We start from the raw sequence: 22606 nt of genomic DNA, 5'->3' as shown, positions 1-22606 counted from the left end.
ATCGTCATACATCCTTTGACACCTTATTTACTTTGTCACCCAATATAAGGCTAACAATTAACAAATATCAAATAAATGGGATAACGAGATACCTTTCCAACAGCTTCAGTAAGATAGGGCATTTAGTTAAAAGTGACTAAAGAGTTCGAAAATAAGGTGTAGGTTACTCAAGTTTTAATAATTGAGTAGATGTGACAATTACTTTATTATAGATTAAGACTTCATTTGTTTTTTCTAAGATTCAGACGTCTAAATCTAAGTGTCCATCTGAATGATTAAGATGTTGTCTCTAGATCTGAAAATTGAATAATGACTATTTGTTTTTCATCATCTGAATATGTAAAAAAAAATATTTGTATACATAATAAAATAAAAAATTAATTATATTTTAAAAAAGTATGTAATTTAATACAATAAAATTATTACTATTTGATTGAGAAAAAATATTTATATTTGTTAGTGATAGTGGAGATGGCTTATAATGGTAGTTGCAGTGACAATAATTGATGTTAGTGATTAATATTGTTGGTGGTGATAATTGTGATGGTTGGTATTGTAGTGACTGTTATGATAGTGGTAATTGATGGTGGTGGTGATGGTTGTGATGTGACATTGCTTGATATTAGTAGTTTAAGGTGTTGATTGTGTTGGCTGAAACCTGAATTCATGATGATTGATGATGTATTGGTGCTAGTTGGAGATGTTATTTGTTGTGATGGTGGAGATGGTTGTTAGCAGAGATAAATTGTAGCGATGGTACTGATTGAAGTAGTGGTAGAGGTGGCATTACTAGTGACAATGGTAGTGGCGGCCAAAGAATGTGTAGAGGTTGTGATGTATTGGTGATAGTTAGTGGTGGTGCTAGTTGTGATAGATGAGTTGATTGGTAGTAAGGACTAACCGTTAGTGGTTGTTGATTGTGGTGTTGTTGACGACACTGGTGGTGGTGAATATAATTAGAATAAAAAAGGTAGTAGGTGTAGTAACGATTGACCATTGTGGTTTGTAGCGGGTTTTTTTGTTGATAGTGGTTGTGATGGTGGGGATGAGTGGTGGTGGTGGGTGGTGGTTGATAATGGTGATGGTGGTAGAGGTGGTAACTACTGATTATGAATAGAAAGATAAATATTATCCAACACCAAAATATCCCTTCAGACCCATTAAAACTTGGTTCTAGATCTGAATGATTAAGACCTATTTAGAGTTAAAACCTTAATAAAAAATAAATGCACATGGCCTGAAGTCTAAACCATTAAGATTCAAACCTCCATTAAATGCAAACAAATGAAGCCTAAAAAGGTTTGAAAAGTTTGAAAAATTTAAAAATAATCCACAAGTTTTTAAATTTATACTTTGGTCCAAATATTAAACTACACTACTAAAAATATAGAAAAATCGACCACATATTGTCAATTTTCCTGCATTTCCGACCAAAATGCATGATCGATAAAAGCGTGGTAGCTTTTTTAAAACCGACTACGTGTGGTCGTTTTTTTAAATATATATTATATATATATTTAAAATTTTATTTTATTTTTTAAAAAATAAGAAATTAAAAAATTCAAAATAAACCGATCACATATAGTCGATTGTGTTTTTAAATTAATTAATTAATTTAACAAAACCAACCACAAGTGGTCAGTTTTTTATTTAAATTAAATAATTAATTTTAATAAAACCAACCACACGTGGTTGGTATTTTTATTTAAATTAATTAATTAATTATATTAAACTGACCACATGTGGTCAATTTTTTTTAAAATTAATTAATTAATTATATTAAACTAACCACGTGTGGTCAGTTTTTTTAAAATCTTTTTAATCTTTTTAAAAACCGACCACATGTGGTTGGCTTTTCTGGTAATTTTTTTAAAAAAATAATAAATTATAATATGCTACATTCCATAGGAGTGGCAAACGAGCGGGTCGAGCCGAATATGGGCGGATAAAAAATGGGTCAAATGAAAATGTATAGATTATCCAACCCGACCCATATTTTGATATGGCTAAACCCATTGGATAATATGAATATCCATATTATCCATAGTCATAGCAAATACAATTGCACTTCAGAACACGATTCTTTCTGCTGCTATTAGTTTTTTGCTCCAACTATTTTTACATGGAACTAAAATGAACATCTAATCTACACTACAAAATAAAATCTAATACTCATGATACACCAACAATACTCATCAGGAACAAGCAAAATGAAAAGAAACTGACAAAGTGATAAATAATCATTCATCCAATGGTTTTTACAGGCCACGGTACATAGCTTTTCGAACTAGAGGATATCTTCAGTTAGTACCTCTGCATCCAACTTCTCAATATGCTGCCATATCTGTACATCATCAAACAAATGACATATAAACCATGATAAGTAATTGTAATAGTAATTCACACTGATATCATAAAGATAAGTAGTTACAGCTCCTATTGTTTTCACTCTTCATCAAAACTCCAGGCATTTACAAAAAGGGAGTGGTTTTTTATGGGAAACTCATCATTAACAAGGAAGAAGTTTTTTGCAATGCCCCTCTTTGTATTAACAAGGCAAAGACTCAAAAAGAGGGTAGATGGAAATAAAGAAATCACCGTTCACAGATTAAAGGGCGAAGAAGTCAAACTTGGCTGCTGGAAAATGTTAAAGTCAACAAAAGTCATTGCAGACAATCTTTGTGATGTATTGAGTGGGTTAAGATTGAAAAACAGGCACCAGAGGTTAAAGAAACTCACTTACAAACCAAATTACAAGTATAAATTCTTGAATTTGGTTATGGTTTCCTTGATTTAACTATATGCATCAAGAAGTGCGTCATTTCTTTAGACAGCAACAGAGAAATGATTGTAGATCAGAGACTATATCTTCCTATCCTTCTATTCATTTATCCTTCCTTGCTTTTACATCAGTGTGCTATCTCCCAACAGTAGGGATTATCTGAGACATTTACATCATTTCGGTATTATGCAAGTCACACAATAGAGCTCGCACTGGAGCAGCACTTAAGACATCCCGTGCCATTAATGAAAGTTCGGATACCTTAGCCTATTATCCTTCCAATACACAAGTCCACATTTCAAGTACCTACACTTAAAACATTTTCGACTCGCTAACTCACTTCTCTAGTGACCACTTAACTATATTCAAAACACAAGTCCACCTTTCAAGTAACTACTCTTAAAACATTTTCGACTCATTAATTTACTTCTCAAATGACCACACTTAACTAAATTCAAAACACAAGTCCACATTTCAAGTACCTACACTTAAACATTTTCAAGTAACTTATTCACTTCTCAAGTGGCCACACTTAACTAAATTCAAAACACAAGTCCACATTTCAAGTACCTACACTTAAACATTTTCAAGTCACTAACTCAATTCTCAAGTGACCACACTTAACTAAATTCAAAACACAAGTCCAAATTTCAAGTACTTAAACATTTTCGACTCACTAACTCACTTCTCTAATAACCACACTTAACTATTTTCAAAACACAAGTCCACCTTTCAAGTAACTATACTTGCACATTTTCGATTCATTAATTCACTTCTCAAATGACCACACTTAACTAAATTCAAAACACAAGTCCACATTTCAAGTACGACCACACTTAACTAAATTCAAAACACAAGTCCACATTTCAAGTACCTACACTTAAACATTTTCAAGTCACTTATTCACTTCTCAAGTGATCACACTTAACTAAATTCAAAACACAAGTCCACATGTCAAGTACTTAGACTTGTACATTTTCGACTCACTAACTCACTTCTCTAGTGACCGACCACACTTAACTATATTCAAAACACAAGTCCACCTTTCAAGTAACTACACTTAAATATTTTCAACTCACTAATTCACTTCTCAAATGACCACACTTAACTAAATTCAAAACACAAGTCTACATTTCAAGTACTTAGACTTGTACATTTTCGACTCACTAACTCGTACCTACACTTAAACGTTTTCAAGTCACTTATTCACTTCTCAAGTGACCACACTTAACTAAATTCAAAACACAAGTGACCACACTTTAGTAAATTTTACACATTCATGACAAACACATTGTCTTACACAAAGAAACAAAAGCAATTAATCCTATGAAAACAACCCTTAATTACGGTAATTGATATGCGCCAAATCCCGATTAGATCAAATTACACACAAAAATCAGCTCCTACATAATCTAAATTAAGAAATTGAAATATTCTAAACAACAAGTCTGTCCTAGTTTTAGGGGAATTGCCAGTGAAACAATTGACCACAAAATCCCAATTTCACCAAAGTAACATGAGGTATTAACAATTGCCTAAGGAGAAACGTTAGCAAAGTGCAGCCATTACCTTGAATAGTAGATAACGGGCACTGAATCAGAGAGTATAGCCAAGACCCACCACTTCCAGTAATTTAGGAAACTGAAAAATTATACAATACAGAACTGTCAGCAACAATGAAAACATAATTTTAAAAAAAAAGAGTTGATCGTGATAAAAAAGAAAGTACGAACCAAAGGTATAGAATCGATGGCTCCAAAAATTGAAGTTGTGAACCAAAGAGCAGTGACAGCAGCACCACCAAAAAGGATGAGTGAAGAAGAATCTTCAGGATCATACTGGAATGTAGGAAATCTTTGTGTCAATAATTGGAAGGAAATCACAGACATAGACAAGGCGACAAAATTTATATTCAACAGGATGAAAAAGCAAAATGGTATAAATGATGGTTAGCTTCTTTAAATTTCCAACTTCTTACAAGATGAGTATCCTATACACATAGCTTATGGATATCTTTACGTACAAAAGTTCCATATTTATGATGCATTTGGATGTCGATATGTTGAGCTAAAGTGAAACTCAAATCCACTGAGATCCTTTGTTAGCCTTCATAAAGCAAGCACTTAGAGGGCCACACACAAACAAATTTGAGAACACAAGAAAAACAGTCACCTTTCCCCTAAAACTACAAAGTACATTGCATAATAAAAAAAAAAAACTGCACGCTTCAACGAGCCACACTGCCTCGGCCATATCACATATCACAAAGAGAGGGTGAATTATGAAAAGAAGAAAAAGGGATGATATGATACATAAAGAATAGCATGGAAGGGGACGTTGCTCAGGTAACCGCTCAGAATCGACATCCTTGTCAATGCATCTTCAAGCCTTGTGACTTTCAAAAGCTGAACTTTCATCATAGCAACGAGATTTAATACTAAATATTACATCTAAGGAATATTCAATGTATAAATAGAAGGGGGGGAAAAGAAATTTTGCATGATGACCCACACAGGAAATTGGTCACGAAGTGTTAATAGGGGAACTGGTGAAGCAAGAAATACCTCAACTGGCATCGACGGTGTTGGCATGGTTGATGTTGGGAGGCAGCACTGGTGCTCTGCCGGATGAAATCACGGCTGGCTCGGCAGCATCGGGTTTTCTCCGACTAGGGAAGAAAAGAGGGGAGCCGGGAAGAGGGGAAGGGGCGCCATCGGGTTTCTCAGCGACAGCGGCAGCCATTGATGGATAGAGAGAGGCATAAAGAAAGAGACAGCTGCGGCTTCTTTTTTTGAAATGGAGGGATTAGGGTTTTGATGTTGTTTTAAAAGGAAAGGAATTGAGATCTGATCTCAGTCGTTGGATCATCATTGATCAACGGCTGAGATTAAAATTATTAAAAAAAGGTCAGCAATTTGACTTTTAATTTCAAGTTAAAAATTGATATCAATTTTGACTAAAATTGATACTAATTGGACAAGAAATAGGCTAGAAATTAAAAAAATTAGACAAATTGAATTGACTTAGGCTGCTATTTAATAAATATAATACTGGAAATAATAAGATGTCATTATTAAAATAACTACATATGTAAAAAATAATGTTACGTAAAATTATTATTAGATTCAGTTATATAGCTTTTGATTACTGCATACGTCACTACACGAGATATACGGATATATACATGTATTCGATTGGCTATTATGCTTCCAAATAAGTACTATATACATCGATCACATACGTATTTCTAGTAATATTTTTAAAAATCAACCACATGTGGTCGATTTTTAATCAAAGGTGTTGACAAATTAAAGTTTAATAACTTATAATTTATAAATTAATAAATTAAAATTAATTTTTAACAAATTAAATTTTAGTAAATTCTATAATATTTATAACAACATCCAAATAATTTAATACAATGCGTATATATATAAGTCTGATAATTAGTTATTCTATCATGACATTAACACGAATAGTATATTTCCTTAATCGTATAATAATATCAATAAATTTTGCAAATTATGATAAATTTTAGCTTTTAAATACGATATTATATATATATATATATATATATATATATACCTCGTAATACAACGTGTTAATCAGATAAATTTTTTATTACTTGTCTTACGTTATTACAACTTCAACAATATACGTGTGTCTACATTGACACAAAATAGTATATCTATTTTATCAATACTGTGATATCAATGTATTATTCAAAATATTTTGATATATAAATTCAGTTATCTAGCTTTCTTTTACTGTTTACGATCACTACACGAGATATACATATATATAAATATATTCAATTGGCTATCAGCTTTCAAATACGTACTATATACATCATATACCCGATTTTACTACCCCATAATAATATACAACGTATTTCACAGGCACTCAGATGAATTATCGATTGGTTTATCTTATGTAATTAATATACCTTCACTATATAATATGTATATACTATATATATACCTATACATACACACACATATACACACTATCGACTATATCAATACGTACTATATATATCTCATACGTACACGAGTATATTATCCAATAATATTATGCGACGTATTTCATATACATACTTTGATGAGTTATCGATTATTTTGATTAGCTTACATTAATATAACTTCAACGTACAGTATATGATAACAGAACAATCACGAAACAAAAAAACAGCCAACAACACAAAGACAACCGAGAACAAGATGGAAATTCACTCTCGGCAACAACACACAAATCCGTGAATAAGAACAAGAAACATATACAAATATTGCAAAAAAAGTAAATGATAGGCAAAATGACATAAGGACTTGCGAATAACAAGAACCCAAACGTGTATTAAGCGTAAAGACCTTTAAAATCCACAAGTAAAAACACCAATCTTCTTACGGTGACTGCTAAGGGAATCAACTTCACCTCACAACCACCGTTTCTAAGCAACGTACAATATCGACTTTTCCAAGCCCTACACTAAAGATGGCTTATCCAAGCCGTACACTAAGGGTGTTACACTCTCAAAAAGATAAGAAGTTTTTCACATATTTATCCTTCCAAAACTAAAGAGCAAATGACTTAATAGAAGACTATATAGAGGCTAGCTTGTTACATAACAAAAATGACCACAATACCCTTAATGAAAGAGATGTCCATGAAGTGTCTTTCTAACAAAGTGTGATCCCCAAAACACCCTCAATGAAAGGTTCTTCTTCAATGCTCTACAACCGTAGGGTCATTCTTCAACACTTGTAGTCTCGGGTTAGCATGAAAGATAATCCCCCACGCAATCTTCCACACACGGGTTTGCCTTATGTTATGCTCAAAATGGGTCCTCTATGCATGTTCTTGTGTCCTCGAGGTGACCAAGTCTTGAGTTTTTATGCGCTGGCATCCAATTACGTCTTCAAAAGCATAGATGGCTATTTGGCTCGTATTATCCTCTCCTTCTTGAAAAGGATTCGACCTCGAATCCATACCTTGCAAAACTAAAGAAAGGACAAACAAGAACAACTGCCTCATGGCATAAGGGTTACGGTTAGTGCAATAAATAACATCACCATGCCAAGGTGGTACATACTTGAGATATAACCATGAATCCTTTGTATTAGTCATGAAAAGTTTAGTAAGAATGTTACAAAGAAAATGGCTATGACAAGTATCAAGAGATAAAGAAACTACAAAGGTCGTAATGGTATCCCTAAATCCAAAAAGTAAGGCTACCTTTGTCTTAAGAACCATAAAGCCCAATTGTTTCATTACCTCTTCAAGTGGCCTCATCAAACATGGTGCCACTATTGGTATCAAAGTCCACCAATCCCACACAACTTTGTCATTCAAACAAGTGAACCAACCAACAAGACCTATACCTCTACTTAATGCAAACCCAAAACTAGCATGGATGTTATCATAGGCAAAGAGGTAGTATAGGAAAGAATCAAGTGTAAAGACATGCACGGGTGAAGACAAAGCAATTAAGCACATACACTCTCTTTTATTCAAGCAAATAGACAACTTGGCATCCACAAGTTGGGATTCATGCAATTTAAGCAAAAGTGTGTCAAGCAAGGATGCACATTTAGAAACATTACCCCAAGAAATCAATGACACCTTTGCCCTCGGGTTATCAAGAAGGACTATACTTTCCTTACCTTTAAGAGTACTCTCATCTTGCAAAAAGAGATTTTTATCTTTAGGAGGAATGTTGTCACACCATAGTGGGTTAGCATATAAGCTATAGCTTTCAAGACAAGCTATACCATCATTCTCACCACTAGGTTCATTGGGAGTGATTATACCATCTTCAAACAAGACATTATACCTAAAGATAGCATGATCTATCCTGCAGGCAGATTTGGAACAAGTAAGTTCACTCTCTAAAAGTTCATTATTAAGTTTTAAAAATATTTCAAGCACATGATTATCCCTATGAGCCAAGCAAATATTAGAATCAAAGGGAAAGCTCACGGGTTCACTCCTATTCTTTTGATCAACATTTTCAACAAGATCACACACTTGAGATTCATTAATCACATCACACACATCCTCGAGTGGTGAGAAATTTTCACACAAAAGTTGATCAACATAAATTTCACAAGATGATGTACTTTCATTCAACACAATGGTTTCAACACTAGGTGGACATAAATCGATCTTACAAGAAGGGTCAATTCGGTCATTAATAGGATCAACTAGTGTATCCACACTCACAATAAGTACATCATCATCAAGTGGCAAAGAAACAATAGACTCACATATGGGCAAACTACAACTCACACTCAATGGGATACTAGCCACACAATTATCATTCGCATGTACAAAAGTGTAAGAGTTAGCTATGTTACCTTGACATTCATGAGTATGTTCATCTTTACCTCGATGTGAAAGTCCATCACAATCTTGGGCAGCAAATTCCTTCGGGAAGCTCTCATCGCAAGTTGTTTGGACAATTGGATTTTGAGAAAAGAGTTTGGGTAACAATTGACGTATAATTTCAATGTGTTGTTGCATATCTTCAAGATCGTCATGGAAGCGATTACACGTGGCCTTAAAACTATGGACAGCCATGGTACCTAAATAAAAAGAAAGACAACAACAAACAAGATTAGTAGTAAAAGCTCCTTACCAACACTCGATACACTCACCTTTGGGATTCTCACAATTAGAGCGGCAAATATTGAAAGTTGCTTATACTCCGGTAGTCAATAAGATGACAATCCTACTTAGCGGTCGGAATGGATTCTTGTTTTGATTGACTCAAGATACAAAACAAAATTCACTTACAAATTTGAAACAAAAAAGTTACTACGAGTTACAAACGATAAAAGCACACAAATAACGAAGACACGAAAGAAACGTATTCAAAAACTAATTAACAACCTAATAGGTGATTACTAGTTTGCCTATTAGTACTAGGATCAAGAAAATTGAAAATAAAGAAACAAGAAATGAAACTTAGAAATCTGAAATTTTGAGCCTAAGGGTCGTTTTTTAGGGTGATGATGTGGCAACCTCATATTGGATGTTAAAATTGTTGAAAGTTTGAGAAATTTTTTTGTCTTCAAATTGTATTGATCAAATTCCAAGTGGGGAATGGTGAAATTTCGGCTATGGGAGGGTAACAACAAGACTTTGGAGCCCTTTTTTCAAGTTCAAAAAGAGTTTGACTTTCTTGCACCTTTTTAGCTAAACACCTTTTTGAAAGACTTTTGGCTCTTTCCCTTTTTATAAGTCTTGGTATGTGGACTTTCTCCCTTTTGGCAAAACAACTTTTGAAATCCTTTTGTCCCCTTTCCCCTTTGGATGTCTTAGAGTTGTGTCTTTCAAGACTAACAACAAGACACACTCTCTTTCTTCAATTTCTAAGATCAAACAACTATTTTCTCTTCAACAAAATATGAAGATGGTGAAGAACACCAAGAACACAACTTTTGAATTTTGGAGTTCTATGGTTCAAGTTGGATTCTACACATCAACAACACATTTTTTAAGATCCAACCCTCAACAACAACATCAACAAAATATTTTTAAGCCACAATCTCAACAACAAACTTCAACAACACTCTTTCAAGCCACTAATACTCAAAAAACAGCAACCTTCAAAGTTCAAAAACAACTCAAAAATGACTCAAAATTTAGATCTAGACTCTATAAGTGTTAGTGAAGAAGGGACTAACGCTAGAAACAACAAAACACACAAAAAATACAAGAAAACTAAGCCTCAAATCTCGGCCGAAACACAAAAATAGGACAGATTACTTTTTTTTTTTTCCAGTTTTTCAATACTTTTTTTTTATTTTGAGTGAACAAACCCAAAATTGATCTCGTGGGAACGAAATCAATGATGGCTCTGATACCAAATGATAACGGAACGATCACGAAATAAAAAAAACAGCCAACAACACAAAGACAACCGAGAACAAGATGGAAATTCACTCTCGGCAACAACACACAAATCCGTGAATAAGAACAAGAAACATACACAAATATTGCAAGAAAAGTAAATGATAGGCAAGATGACAAAAGGACTTGCGAATAAAAAGAACCCAAACGTATATTAAGCGTAAAGACCCTTAAAATCAACAAGTACAAACACCAATCTTCTTACGGTGACCGCTAAGGGAATCAACTTCACCTCACAACCACCGTTTCTAAGCAACGTACAATATCGGCTTTTCCAAGCCCTACACTAAAGATGGCTTATCCAAGCCCTACACTAAGGGTATTATACTCTCAAAGAGATAAGAAGTATTTCACATATTTATCCTTCCAAAACTAAAGAGCAAATGACTTAATAGAAGACTATATAGAGGCTAGCTTATTACATAACAAAAATGACTACAATACCCTTAATGAAAGGGGTGGCCATGAAGTGTCTTTGTAACAAAGTGTGATCCCCAAAATACCCTTAATAAAAGGTTCTTCTTCAATAATCCACAACCGTGGGGTCATTCTTCACCACTTGTAGTCTCGGGTTGGCATGAAAGGTAATCCCCCATGCAATCTTCCACACACGGGTTTGCCTTATGTCATGCTCAAAACGGGTCCTCCATGCATGTTCTTGTGTCCTCGAGGTGACCAAGTCTTGAGTTTTTATGCGTTGGCATCCAATTATGTCTTCAAAAGCATAGATGGCCATTTGGCTCATATCAGTATACTATTACTTATATCGTTTCAAATCAAGGTATTCAATATGTTTGGATAGATTCTACTAGTTTTTGACTACATCGTTCGTCGATCAATCACTACAAGAGATATACGTATATATAAATATATTCAATTGGCTATCAGCTTTCAAATACGTACTATATACATCACATGCCTGATTTTACTACCCAAAATAATAAACAACATATTTCACATATACTCAGATAAATTATCGGTTGGTTTATCTTATGTCATTAATATACCGTCGCTATATAATATATATATATATACCTATACATACACACATATATACACACTATCAACTATATCAAGTTCTAAATACGTACTATATACATCACATACGTACACGAATAGTAAACTATCTAATAATATAATATGATGTATTTTATATACATACTCTGATGAGTTATCGATTGATTAGATTAGCTTACATTAATATAACTTCGACATACAATATATTATTACTTCTATCGTTTCAAATCAAGATATTGAATAATATGTTTGGATAGATTCTACTAGTTTTTTACTACATCGTTCATCGATCGATCACTACATCATATATATATATATGATATTTATATATATGAACTCTTGAATGCATACTATATTACCTCATAATAGAACACATTCATTATATTATGATGAATTATCAGTTATATAGGTACCTTACATCATTATAACTACAATAATAGCATAATATCATTATCTCAATGGTATGATATATATACACATATTCATTATACAAAGATTATGCATATTTAACGTCATTTAACGTATATAAAAAAGAAAATATTTATTTTACTTATTGAAATATAAGTAAAGGATAAAGATTATGTTTAACATAATTTATTTATTTTATTTGATATATTTTTTAGTATAATTTTTTTACAAAATCTAAGATTGATTGATATTTATTATAAATATATTGGTTATTGACTACATGTGATCACTAAGAAATTTAAAAAAATAATATATTTGGATTTATATATAATTATTTTTTAATAAAACTGACCATAAGTGGTTGTTTTTTTTTAAAAAAAAAATTAATTAAAAACCGACCACTTGTGGTCGCTTTTTTAAACATTTTAAATTTAATTGTTAAAACAATACCGACCACAAGTGGTTGGTTTTTATTTAAAAAAATCAAAAAAAATAATTTCAAAAAATCGACCACAAGTGGTCGGTTTTGAGAAATTATTTTCTTTTTTATTTTTTTAATTAAAAACCGACCACTTGTTGTTGGTATTGTAAAATATTTTAAATTTAATTTTTAAAACAATACCAACCACAAGTGGTCAATTTTTAATTAAAAAAATAAAAAGAAAATAATTTTCCAAAACTGACCACTTGTGATCAATTTTTGAAAAATATTTTCATTTTTATTTTTTTAATTAAAAATCGACCACTTGTGGTCGCTTTTTTAAAATATTTTAAATTTAATTTTAAAATAATACCAACCACAAGTGATCAATTTTTAATTAAATATTTTTTAAAAAATTACCACAAGTGGTTAGTTTTTGAATTTTTTTATTTTTTTATTTTTAAAATGAATAATAATTAATATAAAAAATATTAAAATTATTATTTTGGAATTTTAAAATATAAAATCAACCACTTGTGGTCATTTTTTTTTCAAAATATTTTTTTTAAAAAAATTAAAAACCGACCACATGTGGTTGGTTTTCTGCGACCACATTTTCGTGGTCGGTTTTTTGTGATCGATTTTATTATTTTTTTAGTAGTGCTAATATAATAGGAAATGAAGGAAAAAAAAGCACGTTTCTCTCTCTTTTCATCCGCTGTTGTTTTCTCTCTCTTCGTGATATTTGTTGCTCTTGTTGCTGCTGCTTTATTCATCATCTTCTACTTCATTATCATCATCTTCTACTTCATTATCATCTTTATCTAATTCTTGTTTACCATTATTGGTGTTGTTTTTACCACTACTACTGCTACTTGACCAATTTTTTAAGTCAAATTTTATTTTGTACATCACTTTGGCATTACTTTATAGGTGATTTTGGGAAGTAAAATTGTGATTTTTAGTTGAATTTGTCATCTGGATAAATTGATACTGTTGTTTTTTCAACAATAGATAGCACGCGAATATGAATGTAACATAAGAGCCATCTATTTAAACAGATCACTCATCTATTGCGATAGATGAGCCATTTGTTGCAACGAAAGACATATGTTGGATTCATGTTTATGGTTCCATAATTCCGTAACATGAATCGAATAGATGGGTCATCTGTTTTGACAGATGACTCCTCTGTTACAACAGATTATTCATTTATTGCAATAAAGTATTTATTTGTTGCAACAGATTAGTTACCTGTTATAATAGAACCTAAACTCGATTCCAACAGACGCGCCATCTATTGCAACAGGTAAGTTATCTGTCACAACAGGTTAGTTATCTATTGCAACATGTCACTTATCTGTTGGAATCAGCTTCAAAGGTTTTTTAGTACTTAATATCTATCCCAACAGGCGTTTCATCTATTGCAACAGATGGATAGTCTAATGCAACATATGATTCACCTGTTACAACAAATGACTCATCTATTGGAATCAACTTCAGAAGCGTAACATGAATCCCAACAGGTGAGTAATCTGTTGCAACTGGTCACTGACCTGTTGCAATATATTTTTCACATGTTGCAACAGATTTTACATCTATTAGGGTTCATATTACAGCACTATAAAATCACTATTAATTTTATTATGATATCATTATTAAATTTTTAAATAAATGACTTTATTTAGGTACCACTAATGGAGGGATCAATAACAATAGGAGTGGATTGTCATGGTGAATGGAACAATATGTATGGCATTGGAAGGAGTGTGAAATGCTAAAGACGATAGCTATGCCAGTCTAAAGTGATGTTTCATATGATGATTTTATAAACTTAATCATCAGTTATTGTGGAGTGAATTGTCAATCGAAAGAACTCTTCATCAGCTACATACATAACTCCTTTAAAAATCAGAGGGTACTACCATTTAAGATAATAGATCAGGTTTGGTTATGTGCTTATCTTAGTGATTCAGCTAGGCTGGTATTAAGGGTATACGTGGTTGAAAAGACGACAGAGAATGAGAACCAGAAAAGAAGAAGAACAACAACAAAACATCTTTGATAATAAGTTGGATGATCTAGAAATGAATATTCCATATGATGATCAAACACCTATGCCCGTTGCAGCGAGCAATACGGTGGGCAATTCTTCTCAATCAACACAGTCTGGCAATCGTCAAGACGACGAGACTGAATTTTACAAGGAAATGTCATTCAAGATCAATAAAGAATTTTCTACTTCTTTGTTTATTGCTTGCTTGAAAAAAATTCAGACTAAAGAAGGTGATTAATTCGAGCAAAGCCTTTTCCTACAGATTTGCTAATCCAAACTACAAGTGGTGGTTAAGGGTAGTAAAGTACTTAAATTCTGAAAAATTCATCATTCATGTTTATGAAAAGTATCACACATGTAGTTCGGATCATATTACAGGCCAAAATCCTCACGCCACGACAGAGGTCCTCGGTTAATATTTCAAGAATAGATTCCCCAATGGCAAAGACCCTTCTACAAAGGATATGGCTAATCAACTCCTTATGGAATTGGGTGTCATGATCAGTTATTGGAAGATATATATATCTATGGGGGGTTTTTAAGGACTTGGTTAGGGAGACACACGAGCACGGGTATACAATCCTCGATGCTTATCGTTACATGCTTGATTCCACAAATTCCGAAAGTAAGACGGCATTGCATATTGATGAAATAAAAGGTTCAAGTACTTTTTTGTATCCTATGGTGCTTGGATTTAAGGTTTTCAACATCTGAGAAAAGTCATAGCCATCGATGGGACTTTCTTGAGGAGCTGGTATAATGGAGTTTTGCTAGAGGCGGTGGTGCAAGATACGAAGAGTCACATATTTCTTATCACTGTTTGTGTAGCGAACAAGGAATGTGATGCCTCATATGGATATTTTTTTTGAAAAAATGCAAAGCTGTGTCGAAGATACCTAAGAGTTGTGTTTTATTTTTGATAGGCATCCAAGTATTCCAAAGATAGATTTAATTTTCTACACTTCAGCTCACTTTGATTGTTGCATAAGGCATCTTGGAGATAATATTCGAAATAACTTTCACAATAAAAGGGTCATGAACCTTTTTTATAGAGCAGATAAAGCATATAATAGAGAGGAGTTTTTAGACTATTTCAATCAAATAATGGATATGCATCCTAAGGCAGCAGAACATCTCGTATGTATTAGTTTCGAGAGACGAAGCCGAGCATTCTTTACAGTAAATAGGTATATTCTTATGAATTTAATGTCTTGTTTAAGTTACAAGTTTAGTATGATATCGTACTAAGTGATTCTTTTATATAGGTACAAATATTATGACGTCAAACATAGTTGAATTAGTGAATTCATTGTTTGGTGTTGAAAGAGAATTTCCCATCGTGGCTCTATTTGATGAAATAAACAAGAAATATGCCAATTTTTTCACAAAAGACATATGAAGTTCGAGAATGCAGGAACTAAATTTGTTCTAGAAGCAAATAAATATCAAAGAATGTTAGTCTAGGGAATGGGTTATTTTCTCTTCAAATAGCAGATTACAAGTTCAGTATTGAAGGTCATGGTGATATTGCCACAGTCAATCTTCAAACAAGATTTTGTAGATGCAGAGTTTTTGACTTGGATCAAATACCTTATCCACATTCTATGGCAGCGCTTTGAGATCAATACGGTGCACAATATGGAACTAAAATTTATGAATGCTCCTCTCCATATTATTCGGTGGAAAAATATATAGTGGTATATAGTGAGAATATTAATCTGGTGCCTCCCGAAGAATCTTGAGTTATTCTGTAGAGCTTTTGGGGAGATTAATACCTCCTCCATATATTGACTCAAGCACTATCAAACCGAGAAGAAGTCCATATAAGAGGAGGCGTGGAGTCAGAGAATTATTTACATCAAGAAAAAATAAGTATTTCGTATGTAAGAACGCTAGCCACAAAAGAACTACATGCCGGATCATAATCCACCATGATCGTTGTAATAGCAAAAACTTGTTGTTTGTTATGAACTTTTATATATTTAATTCATTATTGTGAACGTAAATGTTATCATTTATTATATAAAATATATTTTTTAATAACTTGTGCATCAATAAAAAAAGGTAAAACAGGAACTAAATACAACAGACCACAAAATTATTTTCAGCAGATTACCTATCTGTTGAAATATATGGACATTTGCTGGAAGAACATAATACAATTCATCAAACTAGAATGTGTTCCTACAATAGATGATAAATCTCTTGAAACAGATAGATAATCTGCTGACACAAACCCAACCGATGATCAATCTATTTCAACATATGGTCCATCTATTGAAAGAACTCAAAACCCTTCCTATTGCTACTGGATTCAAAATTGCTCCTTACGTCCAACCATCGATATGTTTGTTAAGAAGAAGAAATATATAAAATGAAAATTAAATAAGAATTAAAAAGTCAAAGTCAACCAAAAATAAATTTTTCATCAAACAAAAACAAAATACATTAGGTATAGATCCGATATAGAAAAATTAAAATACATACGCTAAAAAAATCACCTAATTATTATTTTTATTACTATTATTATTATTATTATTATTATCAGCCGATCAATCGTCAACCACCAGCAGTAGGCCTGTGCATCTCTCCGAACATCCTTGCTCTCACGGTGACCAACTCCCATTGCAGGTCATTAACCTACCTCTAAAGTTCCTGCATGATGTCGCACAGAATAGAAATGTCCCAAATAGGATCATCCATATTTATAAAACGCGTGAATTGACAAAAAACGTAAAAACAAAAGTAAAGAAAAGGGTTTGAATGCAATACAATGTATACTACCAACTGGTAGATTTACAAACAAAAAAACTTACCTCAATGAGAAAGGAATATGCTCTTTGAAGAGAAGTGGTTAGAGATGTAATATGAAAAGACAAAATACAAGAAATAAATAAAGTGGAATAGAATGAAGATTAGGGAGGAACCTATTTATAGAGGATTAAATCTGAATGTGTTAGGCAAAAAGGCACGACTGTTCAGCTCCATTCTATTAATTACATTCAAACTGTTGACATTTTATTTTCGGTGAAAAGTCATGACTTTTTGTTTTACATTCAAACTTCTCACCTTTTCAAAATGATTTTTCTCTTAATAATAACCGTTATTATTGAGCTGTCACAACAGATTTACCATCTGTTGCAACAAAGGGTATATATGTGCAACAAATGAAACATCGGTTGCAACATATGGATCATCTGTTGTGATAGGTAGACCATCTGTTGGAGGAGATGCTTTGATTTCTTCTAATAGTTGATTCATCAGTTGCAACAGATGAGGAATTTGATTCATCGATTATTTTGAATGTGTTAGACAAAAAGTTACGACTATTCACCTCTTTTTGAATAATCATCACATACCTTAACTAATCTAAATTGGTGACTGTTTTATTATATAAAATAAAAAAAATAGATTTAAAAATAAAAAGGTGAAAAGTCACGACTTGTAGCCCTTATTTTTTTCTTGACGGACATGTAGTCCTCTGATATTGAAGATGGTTACCCTTTGAGCCTCCATAGTCTTGTACACTACTTAACAATGGGAAGTTAAGAATAAAAACTATCTTAAATTGATAGGGTAGGAAAAATAAGGTGTGTGCAGATAGATGGATCCACTTTCATGCATGAGAGTTATGTATTATTGATCAGGCTATCATGACAGACACACATAAAGTACAATGATTTTGTGAATGCAGTTTTTTACCGATTAGATGTTGATCCTTCAAATAAGATCCTGCATTTTACAATTTAGTTTGATATGTGTAAACTGATAAGGCTGAAGGGTTCCAAAAAGGTGATGTCAATACCCTGTTATAGTTTAATGTCGGTTTTGCATAAGTTAATAAGTCAAGTTCTGAGAAGGGATCAATATTTGATGGCATTGTAGACATTCAATAGTGCTTGGACCAATTTTAATAGTGCAATGGACTTTGAGAAGGCCTTCGAAGCCTCCCACTGCAAACAAGAATGGAAAACCAATAAAAATTCCTCTGGTCCAAATTTATATGGATAGATTACTTGAAGAGACTATTATACAACAGAAGGTGCTTAAGAGAATACCTGTGTAGGAAAGGGGAGGTGGAGAAAACCATATATCATCTCAGAACTTGGCTAAGAGGAAACACAGGGAAGCAATCAAGGAACTTCTAGCCAATTTGGCCAATGAAATTGACTTGAAAGATGAAAAAACTGAATGAGCTGCAAATGTCAAAGTTCATCCAAATATTAAAATCTGTCAGTCGTTCTTGAAAAGAAAAATGCAAAAGAAGACTTGAGTTTGACACTTTGCTAGGGACTACAACTAGCTAGCTTGGCTTGAATGAAAACCCTCAAAATACAGTATAAAAACTCTAAGGAAGAAGCTTGGTGAGCACAGAGGATTGGTAAGATTTTCAGTCAAGAATGAAACCTAAACCAACAACTCCTGAAGCAAAAATAAGGAAAGCCAAGGCGTCAATTTTTGAAGTCTAACTTGGATCCCATGCCTTCTATTTGTGGTTTTGATCTGGTCAATGGCAGTAGAAACAAAAAGGACTGAAGTTGGGCAGAAATCCCATGCCTTGTTGTTTCCACTGCCTTTGACCAGACCAGAACCATAAGCAGAAGACCTGGGATGCGAGTTTAACTTCAGAAATTCCCACCTTGGCTTGATCCCCTATTTTTATTTCAGAACTTGTTGGTTCAGGTTTTATTCCTGACCGACAATCTTACCACCATCGGTGCTTGCAAAGATGCAACCTTAGAGTTCTAATCTTGCGCTTTGTTGGTCATCACTTATGCTACGCTAGCTAATTGCAGTTCTCTAGCAAAGTGCACAACTCTTACCACTTCAGCAATTTTTTTTTAAAATGGACTGATAGATTTTCATTTTTTGATACACTTTTATATTTGCAGCTCATTCAATTTTTTAATTTTTTATGTCAATTTCATCAGCCAGATTCACTACACGTTCTTTTCTACCGTGTGTTTCTTCTTTAATGAGGTCTGAGTTGATATATGGTCTTCTCAACCTTTCCTTTTCCTCAAAGGTATTCTCTCAAGCACCTTCTGTTGTATAATAGTCTTCTCGAGTAACCCATCCATATAAATTTGGACTAGGGCAATAACTATATTCATTTCCAATCTTGGTTGCAGTAGTGCGAGGCTTTGAAGGCCTTTCAAAAGTCCATTAAACCCTTAAAATTAGTCCAATCACTATTGAATATTTATAATGACACCAAAAACTTGAACTATTCTCCAAACTTGACATATGAACATTAGCAAAATCTTCATTAAACTGTAACAAGGTATCGACACCACCTACTTGGTCCCTCATCCTTATCAGTTAGAACCTAACAATCTTAACTGTAAAATGCAATATCTTGTTTGAATAGTTAATGCCTAATAGATAAAGAATCAACATTCATAAAATCAGTATACTGTATGTGTGTTTTCATGATAGGTTGATCAGTAATACATACCTCCCACATATGAAGTGGTTCCATCTGCAAGCAGCTTATTCCTCTGAACCCATCTTTACTCCAACCTTTGATGCTGGTCGGATAAAATTTGATCCACTTTCACTTCTTTTTATCTTCAAATAAGAGAAAAATATTTGATGTCAAATAAGAGAAAAATAGATGGCCCATATATTGCAGTAAGAGAAGAATATAAAATTGAATGAATACAATATATTACAACAAGGGTCCTAATAAATAATCCATCTGCTGAATCAAATTCCCTATTTGTTCAATAGATGAGTCATCTGTTATAACAGGCAATGTATCTGTGGCAACAGATAGCTGGCATATTGCAACAGATGGGTCATCTATTGGAATAAATCAAACCACCCTTGATACTGGTTTGATTTCTTCCAACAGTTGCTCTGTCTATTCCAACAACTGATTTATTAGTTGCAACACCTGGAGAATCTGTTGCAACACTGCCAACAACATCAACAACAACATCAACAATAAAGAAACAACACCAGATATTCCAATACCATCAACAACACAAACACCACATGTTCCAACAACACCAACACCAACACTAATAGCACCACCAACAAAGAAATAAATAAAAGATACAAAAAATGATACTAACAATAAGGCTTTTTAAGTTCTCCCAACAAATGTAAATATCTAATTTAAATAACATACAAATAAGAAGGCGAGAAGAAAAAAATAAGAGTGAACCATACCTGCAATGTCAAAAAAGTAAAGGGATTAGAACACTCATTTCAGTCGAGAAAAGATATATATCGATTGAGATTCAAAAGGATCCTCATGCGAAAGAGGAGAGAAAAGAGAGAAGAAAAGGAGACGATTGTGATTACCCTAAAGAAAATTCTGATTCTGAAAGAAAGAAGAAAGTTAAATTAATTTATGGCTTAAGGAGAAAGAATTCTAGATATGGGTTTTAAATATTTACTAATAACTTTTGAGGGGAACGAGGAGACGGTGACATTGAAAAGACAATATAAGACTACTCAAGGAGGAGATTTTTTAGTTATCCAAGTAATATTTTTTACCGCCTTAGTATTTTATAATTTTTATCTCAGACATAAAATTTCTTTAAGATAAAAAATATATTAAAACATATAAGTCATCTATTATAGCAAATGTCAATTTCTGTTTAAAAATTTCTAATAGCTCAGTCATCTGTCACAACAGATGGCAACGTCTATTTGATAATTTTAAACAGATATGTAATCTGTTGCAACTGATTCATTTATATTTTTTATAAATTACAATAGATTAGTCATCTATTATAACAGGTTGAACATTTATTTTAATACAATTTCAAATGAGTTCATATGTGCAACTACAACTTTAATTAATTTAGCTACAACTTGGGATAAGTTGATAGGGTCAACTATATTGCATGATGTTGGTATTGCGTTCCTCCTGACCTGAGTCGTCAATCAACCAATCTAAGTTGAAACGATTCATATTAGCTTATTATCTGAAATATCAAAATTGATTTAGCTACAACTAGAAATGAGTTGATAGGATCAATTATATTGCATGATATTGGTATTACATTCCTCCTGACCTGAGTCATCAATCGACCATTCTAAGTTGAAACGATTCATATTAGCTTATTATTTGAAATACCTAAATTGATTTAGCTACAACTAGGGATGAGCAAATTTTTCAGACCAGATTAACATTTTCAAAACTTGTCATTTTTTCAAAATACAAATCAACCCATACAAATCATCCATTTGTGGAAAAACTATTTCATCATTTCAAATCTTGAGTTCTCACTCTTTTCTTTCTCTCTCAGTAATAAAAGCAACAACTACTCAACATATTGCTCAACCCTTCACAGTAGATTAATTTTCTTCCCATTTCCAACCACATAGTTGTTACTTTCGACTTTATTCTTGCTCGTATCTGTCCTTTTCTTTGTCTTCATAGGTAACAGAGTTTGAGAAGAGTTTTACATTTATTTCTTTTTCTAAAAATTAGGGATTTTTAGTTAATGATGAAAAAGAAAACTTTTAGTTGTATTATCTTCGAGAATGGGTTAGTAATTTTAAGTTTTAATGCTAAAATCATAGGAAGAACCCGAGAAAATTCTAGTTTTTATCACAGTATTTTGTTGAATATCGTGGTATTATTGGATGGTATTTGTGTTATTATTGGTAGTTATTGGTGGTGGTGGTGGTATTGGTGGTGTTGGTGATGATCGTCGTGGTGGCATTGGTGATGTGTTGGTGATTTTTGTGTTGGTATTGCTGGAATTAAAGGTGGTATTGGTATTGATGGTTTGGTGGTGGTGGTGGTGGAATTGGTGGTGGTGGTGGCTATTGGTGGTAGTGGTGATAGTCGTCGTTGTGGCATTAATGGTGTTGGTGGCATTGATGATATATGTAGTGGCTGTTGTTGGTAGTGGTGGTAGTGGTGGTGGCATTGGTGACATCAATTGTAATGTATTTTTTATTTCTTCTGTTGTTTGTAGGTAAAACATGTCTCCCAAAAGAAAATAAAGTGAAAGTGGATCAACTTTTAACCATCTAACAAAAAAGG

At 32.8% G+C, this 22606-nt stretch overlaps 1 non-coding gene and 1 pseudogene across 1 annotated transcript; both read right to left on the bottom strand.

Moving 5' to 3' along the window:
* Positions 1-2068: 2068 nt before the first annotated feature.
* On the bottom strand, positions 2069-5569 carry LOC107848654 (annotated as a pseudogene).
* LOC124889180 lies at positions 5120-5207 on the bottom strand. The gene has a single exon (XR_007047792.1). It is a non-coding gene; the product is annotated as a small nucleolar RNA snoR128 (small nucleolar RNA).
* Positions 5570-22606: the final 17037 nt, after the last annotated feature.

Source organism: Capsicum annuum, chromosome 11 (assembly GCF_002878395.1).
Source record: "Capsicum annuum cultivar UCD-10X-F1 chromosome 11, UCD10Xv1.1, whole genome shotgun sequence".
Classification (NCBI taxonomy): Eukaryota; Viridiplantae; Streptophyta; class Magnoliopsida; order Solanales; family Solanaceae; genus Capsicum; species Capsicum annuum.
Note: the sequence above shows the minus strand (reverse complement) of the source record. Positions and strands in the feature narration are given on the sequence as shown.